Genomic DNA, 6,599 nt, shown 5'->3' on the forward strand with positions numbered 1-6,599 from the left:
GCACAAGACAGAGACAGAGAGAGAGAGCTGTTAACACTGGGGCTGGCACAACATGGCAAGATGAAGCTGCAGTAGAACCAGAAACCAGCACAAGACACCGTGGTAGGCTTTCCAGCTCACAGAGCAAGGCAGTTCCGGTAGCTTGCTGACCTGAAGGAGCGGGGACATCTGGGCCCACTTCTCAATGGAGCTAGAGCTTTCCCTAGCAGGACAGAAGCCAGCCCAAAGGGCCAAGGGGTCCGTCCTAACCAAAGAGTTTTCTTCTGAGTCATTCCTGGTCCTGAATCCTTCCCTAATGACCCCGTGGATATGGTCTGTGAGTTCTGTGTGACCAGTTGGCATCCATCAAACCCAGCAGAGAAGCAGAGTGCTCTAGAACGGAAGGTGAGTGGAGGCATGCCTGACCTCCACCTCGCAGGGACCGGACTTAGACTGGTGTTGATGATAATTCTCTCTTTTCTACCTTATGAAATCAGACAAGGAAGTCAAATGGCCAGGCCACTAGGCCATTTTTACCATCTTAAAACAAAACCCCCTTGATCCCCATCTGCCCATTTTTCTGATCCCCTGCTCACTCTCCATTTCCCTCGACGCTCAGTTCTCTCCACCAAGGTCACTGCCAGCCACTCGCTGAAGTGCTCTCGCCAGCCCTAAGGGCCAAGCCGCCTTTAGAAGCAGCTTCTTCTCTTGTCCCCATACCAGTACTCTTGTTTTCCTCCTAAGGCTTCAGATGCCCCATGCTAGCTTTGCTTCCTCACCAAGATTTAAACACTGGACACCACAGGACCCAGTCATGTGTCATGTCTCCCAACAACTTCGAATGCCACGGTGTCTCTATTACTCCCAACTGTACGTCTTTAACCCAGACCCAGGGATCCCGATCATAGATCCAGCTGCCTTTTTAATATTTCCACTTGGATATCAAAAAAGTACAAAAATACTAAAGAACTCTTGATTCTCACCCCCAATTTGCTTTTTTTTTTTTCCCAGTGCCCCTTCTCTCAGTAAACTGGTTTAAAACTAAACTAAGACTCCATCCCTGACTTGCCTCTTTCTCTCAAGCTCCATGTCCAAATCACCCACAATTCTGTGGGATCTACCTTTAAAATACACCCACGACTCATGGTGAGAGAGGAAATCTGAGATGGAGTTAGGGTCAAAAATAAGATAAACCTCTCGGGAGAGAATAAAACAAGAGTGACAAGAAAGCCCCCTGTTCAAACCCCGATGCCACAGCGCATGACGAAATCCCATGCTGAGCTATATTCAATAGTCAGTTATTGGAAGATGGACTTCGTTCAGATGAAATTAACAAATTACGAAGCAAAAAAACAAAAAGAATGAGATATTAGTCTTAGCAATAAACAGCTACTAAGACGCTTTTAGAATACAACAGTTACAGATGACGCACACTCTGGGCTGGGGCCCTCGGGAAGCAGCAACCAGTACTAAGGCTAACACTACAGAACTCACTCACTCACTCACAAGCTCAGAACATAAGGAAGAAAGTGCAAGAGCAGTTAAGTTAAATGGAGTTTCAAGCAGAGTCCAGAACACACCAAAACTGGCTTCCAGAAGAAGAAAACAGAGGCAATGACGAAAGCATGACATGTGAAGAGACAGCAGAGGAGAAACTTCCAGAATTAGAGACGGAAGTTCTCAGATTTAAAGTTCCCAAGTACCATTCAGATAAGTAACAACGTAAGGAATCATAGACCATCAAGCATAAACACGAAATCTTAAAATCTACCAGAAAGAAAAGGCAAAATATCTAGAGGACGAAAAAAAACACAGAAAATTTTAAAAGAGGGCTTCACCTCAGCAGAAATGTATGCTAGAAAACAACTGTTAATGTGTTCAGTAGGGAAACAGCGGTCACCTTAGAACTTTACATTCAGCTAAAGGAGCTCTGGTAGCGTAGTGCTTACGCATTGGGCTGCAAACCTCAGGGTCAGCAGTTCGAAACTCCCAGCTGTTCCACGGGAGAAAGATGAGGCTTTCTGCTCCCGTAAGGATTTACAGCCTCGGAAACCCTATGTAGGGTCACTATGAGTCGGAACCAAACCGACTCCACAGCACATAACAACAAAGGAAATGTTCATGACAACTGAGGAAGGAACAAACATAGTTCCAACCATAAGATGAGTCATCACTTCAGACCCTAAGCAAACCCTAAGCCTAAAACAACAAGAAAATCACCCCGAGGGAATGCATAAGATACAAGATGTAACGACAGACACAGAAACTTAATTTAAATAGTTAAATGTAATCAGCCACTGTGTTTTAAAAAGGTATACTCAACTTCTGGTTTGTTTGCGTGTGTGTGTGTGTGTGTGTGTGTGTGTTCTGCATGTAAAATTAATAGGCTAGGTAGCAATAAAAATATTTATAGAAGGGTTTGTTTCGTTCAGCAAACGTTTTCTATTAGGGTCAGACAGCAGTTCACGTAAGCTCTTTGGGAACTACTCAACTCTGTGAAACGCTGTCAAGTCGGTTCCAACGCACAGCGAGCCTGTAGAGGGTTTCCGAGGAATGGTTGGTGGGTTTGAACCACCAGCTGTGCAGTTCACACCAGTGCTTATCCCCCAGCGCCACACCAAGATCCATAGACAGCTGTCAATGAACGGGAAGGTTGTCTATCAAATTCCGGTCCTCACAAATAGACAACATACAGTCTGGGGAGTACACACAGGAGTATCTCTGAAACTCAGACCATCCTAGGTCACAAAAGGCAACTCGGCAGATTTCAAAGACTGACATATATTATTATGTTTATGCAATTAAATTAGATGTCAACAATAAAAACGCATTGTAAAAGAAAATCTACATGTACAGAACCCTCAAACGCACCTCAGTTAACTCACGAATCCAAAAGGAAGTAACAATGGAAAACTACACAAACAAAACTCATCAACAACGAAAACACAACATATTGTGAGGGACACTCCAGTAAAGCGATACTTCGGAGAAAATTTTAAGGGATCTGTTTAAATCTAAAAATAAATAAATAAATAAGATGCTGAGTGCCCCAATGAAGCTTTTTAAGTAAATAAATTTAGAAAAGGTAGAAAAATGGAAATAAAGACAAAAGCAGAAATTATTTAAATAGAGAAATGAGAGAAACTAGATCTTTGAAAGGTCCGTAAAATGAATACTCCTTTGGCAAGAATAATCAAGAGGAAAGTCAAACAGACATATGTACACACGTAAGCACAGGCCTGCAAACGCACGTATGTACACATTTACAGAATTAACTAAAAATTTTTTTGCTAAAATCCCAACTGTTGTTGTTGTTGTTAAGTGCCGTCAAGTCGGTTCCGACCCATAGCAACCCTGAACAGGCTGTAAATTTCCAAGGCTGTAAATCTTTACGGGAGCAGAAAGCCTCATCTTTCTCCCGCAGAGCAGCTGGTAGTTTCGAACTGCTGACCTTGCGGTTCACAGCCCGATTAGTAACCACTACACTACAGAATTAACAGCAGATCATAAATACAGACAAGAGAGATTCTTAGATTCAAAAAAAGAATAGTATTAACAACTGTATGCCAATAAATGTTAAACCTTCCATGAGATGAATATACTCCCTCAAAAGAAAAATTACAAAAAGTGATTCACGAAGAAAAACTCCTGAATAAACCCTTAACAATTGTGTAATATTCTATTGCCGTGTAAAAACTTTACCACAATCTATTTATTAGCTCCCGGTTCTGGAGGTCACAAGTCAACAAAACTGTCAAAAAAATACTGTTTTTCATAGCAATCCAAACTAAACATATCTAAGAACAAGTCCAATAATATATGCACAAGACCTTGATAAAAAGTTACAAAACATTCTTTAAGGACAAGAGAATAATGAAGAGATGAGCTGTGTTTGTGGATGAAGCACATTGGTGTCATGCCGTTTCCTTGGTGTTTCCTCAAATTAATCTATAAACTCAATGCAACGCCAAACTCTTAGCCTAGACCCTGACAAGCTCATCTTTCAACTCATATGGAGGTGCAAAGGGTAAAAAAAAATTCAAAACCATTTTAAAGAATACAATGAGAGAATACCCCTGGCTTTAGCTCTAAAAACTAATTATAAAATTATACCAAGTAATACTACAGGCTATTAGGCAGAAGAGATTGGGACAGAGATGAGAGACCAGATATAACCACACCACCCACCATGAAATCATGAGACGGAAGAAGGTGGAACAGCCCCTACAAATCAGGCTATTAACGTGGGTGATACGATAAACATCGTTCACAAGCCAATTCCTGAGGAATCTCAGGGGAAATCAAACCCAGTGTCATCAAGCTCATTCGGACTAATAATAACCCCACAGGACAGAGGAGAACTGCTCCTTAGGGCTCCCCATACTGTAAGTCTCTACGGGGCGGAGAGCATCATCTTTCTCCTGCAGGCAGCTGGTGGGTTTGAACTGCCAACTTTGCATTTAGCAGCCCAATGCTTAACTCAATGCATCACAGGGCTCCTTAGGTGTCGAGACCAAACTTTAAGATGCTGAAAAGGAAGTTTAGGAGACCAATTCTATAATTATGAGGTTGGGAAGGATTTCCAGTAAGACATAAAAATACAAGTAAGGAAGCAATAGATTGAGAAATTCAACTACACTAAAACATAAACTGGATCACAAAAGCTAATATAGAGAAGATGAAAAAGAAAAACCAGTTGTGGAATGTAAGACGTAAATGGGGAGCCGCAGGGAGCTAGTGGGTACCGCTGTACCAGGGAAGTGACTGTCATCACTGAGATGAAGCAAAGTCTATAATTCATTAAAGTAAAGCTGATGATCTTGTCTGCAAAACCTTCACTCAATTCACAATAAAAAGTTTTTATAAACAAATTGTCTGAACTATACTTATGGATGTAGTAGCTCAAAATACCAACCGAGAAGGAAGGAGTCTTCACATCAAGTATCAATCCTATCCCCTCTGTGCACAGGATTGACAGAGAAGGACAACTTAGACGTTGGCTACCTAAAAAGAGGGAACGATAAAGGCGCAAAATGACTGACTTACAAGTTTTCATGAGGGAGTTTAGTTTAAGAGTGTGCAGGGGAAGGTAGAGTCCCTACTGAATAGTTTTCATCTTGTCTACACGGGTCTGGTGAAAAAAGATGGGGATAAGATTCTTATGATTCAATAGTGAGTAACTGTTATCATGACTAATTTCAACTGTCACAACTGTAAAGGTAGAAGTTTTGTAACAAAAATGGGTGAGTAGTTAATTTTACAGTCCAGGAATAGAGGACCCTAGGACCATCAAGGGAGAAGAGCACGGACGGAATGTGGGACCCTATCCAGAGAAGCAGCGACCCCAGAGACTGAGGCAGAGATGGGGATATGGAGAGAGGGAGCAGCTGAGGACTCTAGACTCATGGAAAGAGAAAGATTGAGTGCTGGGGCCAGAAGGCAGGCTTGCAGAATGTGCCCTTTGGTTGTTTAATTTCCTGGGTGTTTTTGTGTACAGCCACCAAAAAAAACAAAACAAAACAAAAAAAACCCAGAGGGAATAGAAACAAATCCTGTTGACTGACGATGCACAGAGGAGATGTAAACGCTGCAATGAAATGATGAGTGTAGAGCCGATGCTCTCCCATGTCAACTATCACTCAACTCACAATCAAAACTTTTTTTACAAAAATCATGACAACATAAAAAAAAATTTAAAAAAACTATTTGCAAGGCCTTCTGGTGTGGCACTGTGGGATACACTCTGGACTGCTAACCACAAGGTCAGTGGTTCAAATCTACCAACTGCTCCTTGGAAACCCTATACAGGGTCACTGCAAGTCAGAACTGACTCGCTGGTACTGAACAACAACATGACTAACAAGGAGTTGGTTTTCTACAAATCAATATGAAACTATAAATAGCTTATCAGAAAAATCAGCAAATTACAAAAGAGGAACAAACAAACCACCAGGGGCAAGCAGGGAAACGCCAATGAAAACATGACAGAGATGCTATTTCACATCCTTAGTTTCCAAAACCAAAACAGCAAATCACTGTCAGTGAGCCAATTCCAAGGCTGGAAGTCTGTACCAGAGCAGACAGCCTCAGCTCATCTTTCTCCCATGAAGCAGCTGGTGGGTTTGAACCAAGGACCTAGAGGTTAGCAGCCCAAGGGCTATTCCACAGCGCCACCAGCTGGTAGGAGGAAGGCAGTAAGGTGTGTGACTCAGCACAACTGCCAGTGACATAGAAAATCAGTGAAACTGTTTTGGAGAACATGTTGCTAATTCTAATACTTTTCAAAATGCTCATCCTTGTGGCCCAGGGAAATCACTTTTAACTAGATACTAGTCATCTCTCAAAAATGCACACGGGATGTTCACAGGTGTGTTCATAGTTTCAGTGCTCGTGATACTGGAAGTGGAAATGACCCAAGGGCTCATCACAAGGAAAAAGGCAAATCTCACTTTGGCGAATGCACACGACAGATGAGCTCGGGAAACACAAATTAACAGGAGCAGGGAGGCTCAGCAGGGAACGCGCACTGGACAGCAAGCCACAAGGTTAGCGATCCGAGCCCATCAGCACTTACCAACAACCCAGAACAACATGCAGGACAATGTTGACAAGTTTTGAAA

General features: G+C 42.3%; 1 protein-coding gene across 1 annotated transcript in view; it reads right to left on the reverse strand.

Annotated features, from left to right (window-relative positions):
- Nucleotides 1-6,599, reverse strand: part of CACNA1B (calcium channel, voltage-dependent, N type, alpha 1B subunit) — a 245,382-nt gene that overhangs the window by 200,846 nt on the left and 37,937 nt on the right. The window lies entirely within an intron of this gene.

Source organism: Chrysochloris asiatica, unplaced genomic scaffold (assembly GCF_000296735.1).
Source record: "Chrysochloris asiatica unplaced genomic scaffold, ChrAsi1.0 scaffold00056, whole genome shotgun sequence".
NCBI classification, from domain to species: Eukaryota; Metazoa; Chordata; class Mammalia; order Afrosoricida; family Chrysochloridae; genus Chrysochloris; species Chrysochloris asiatica.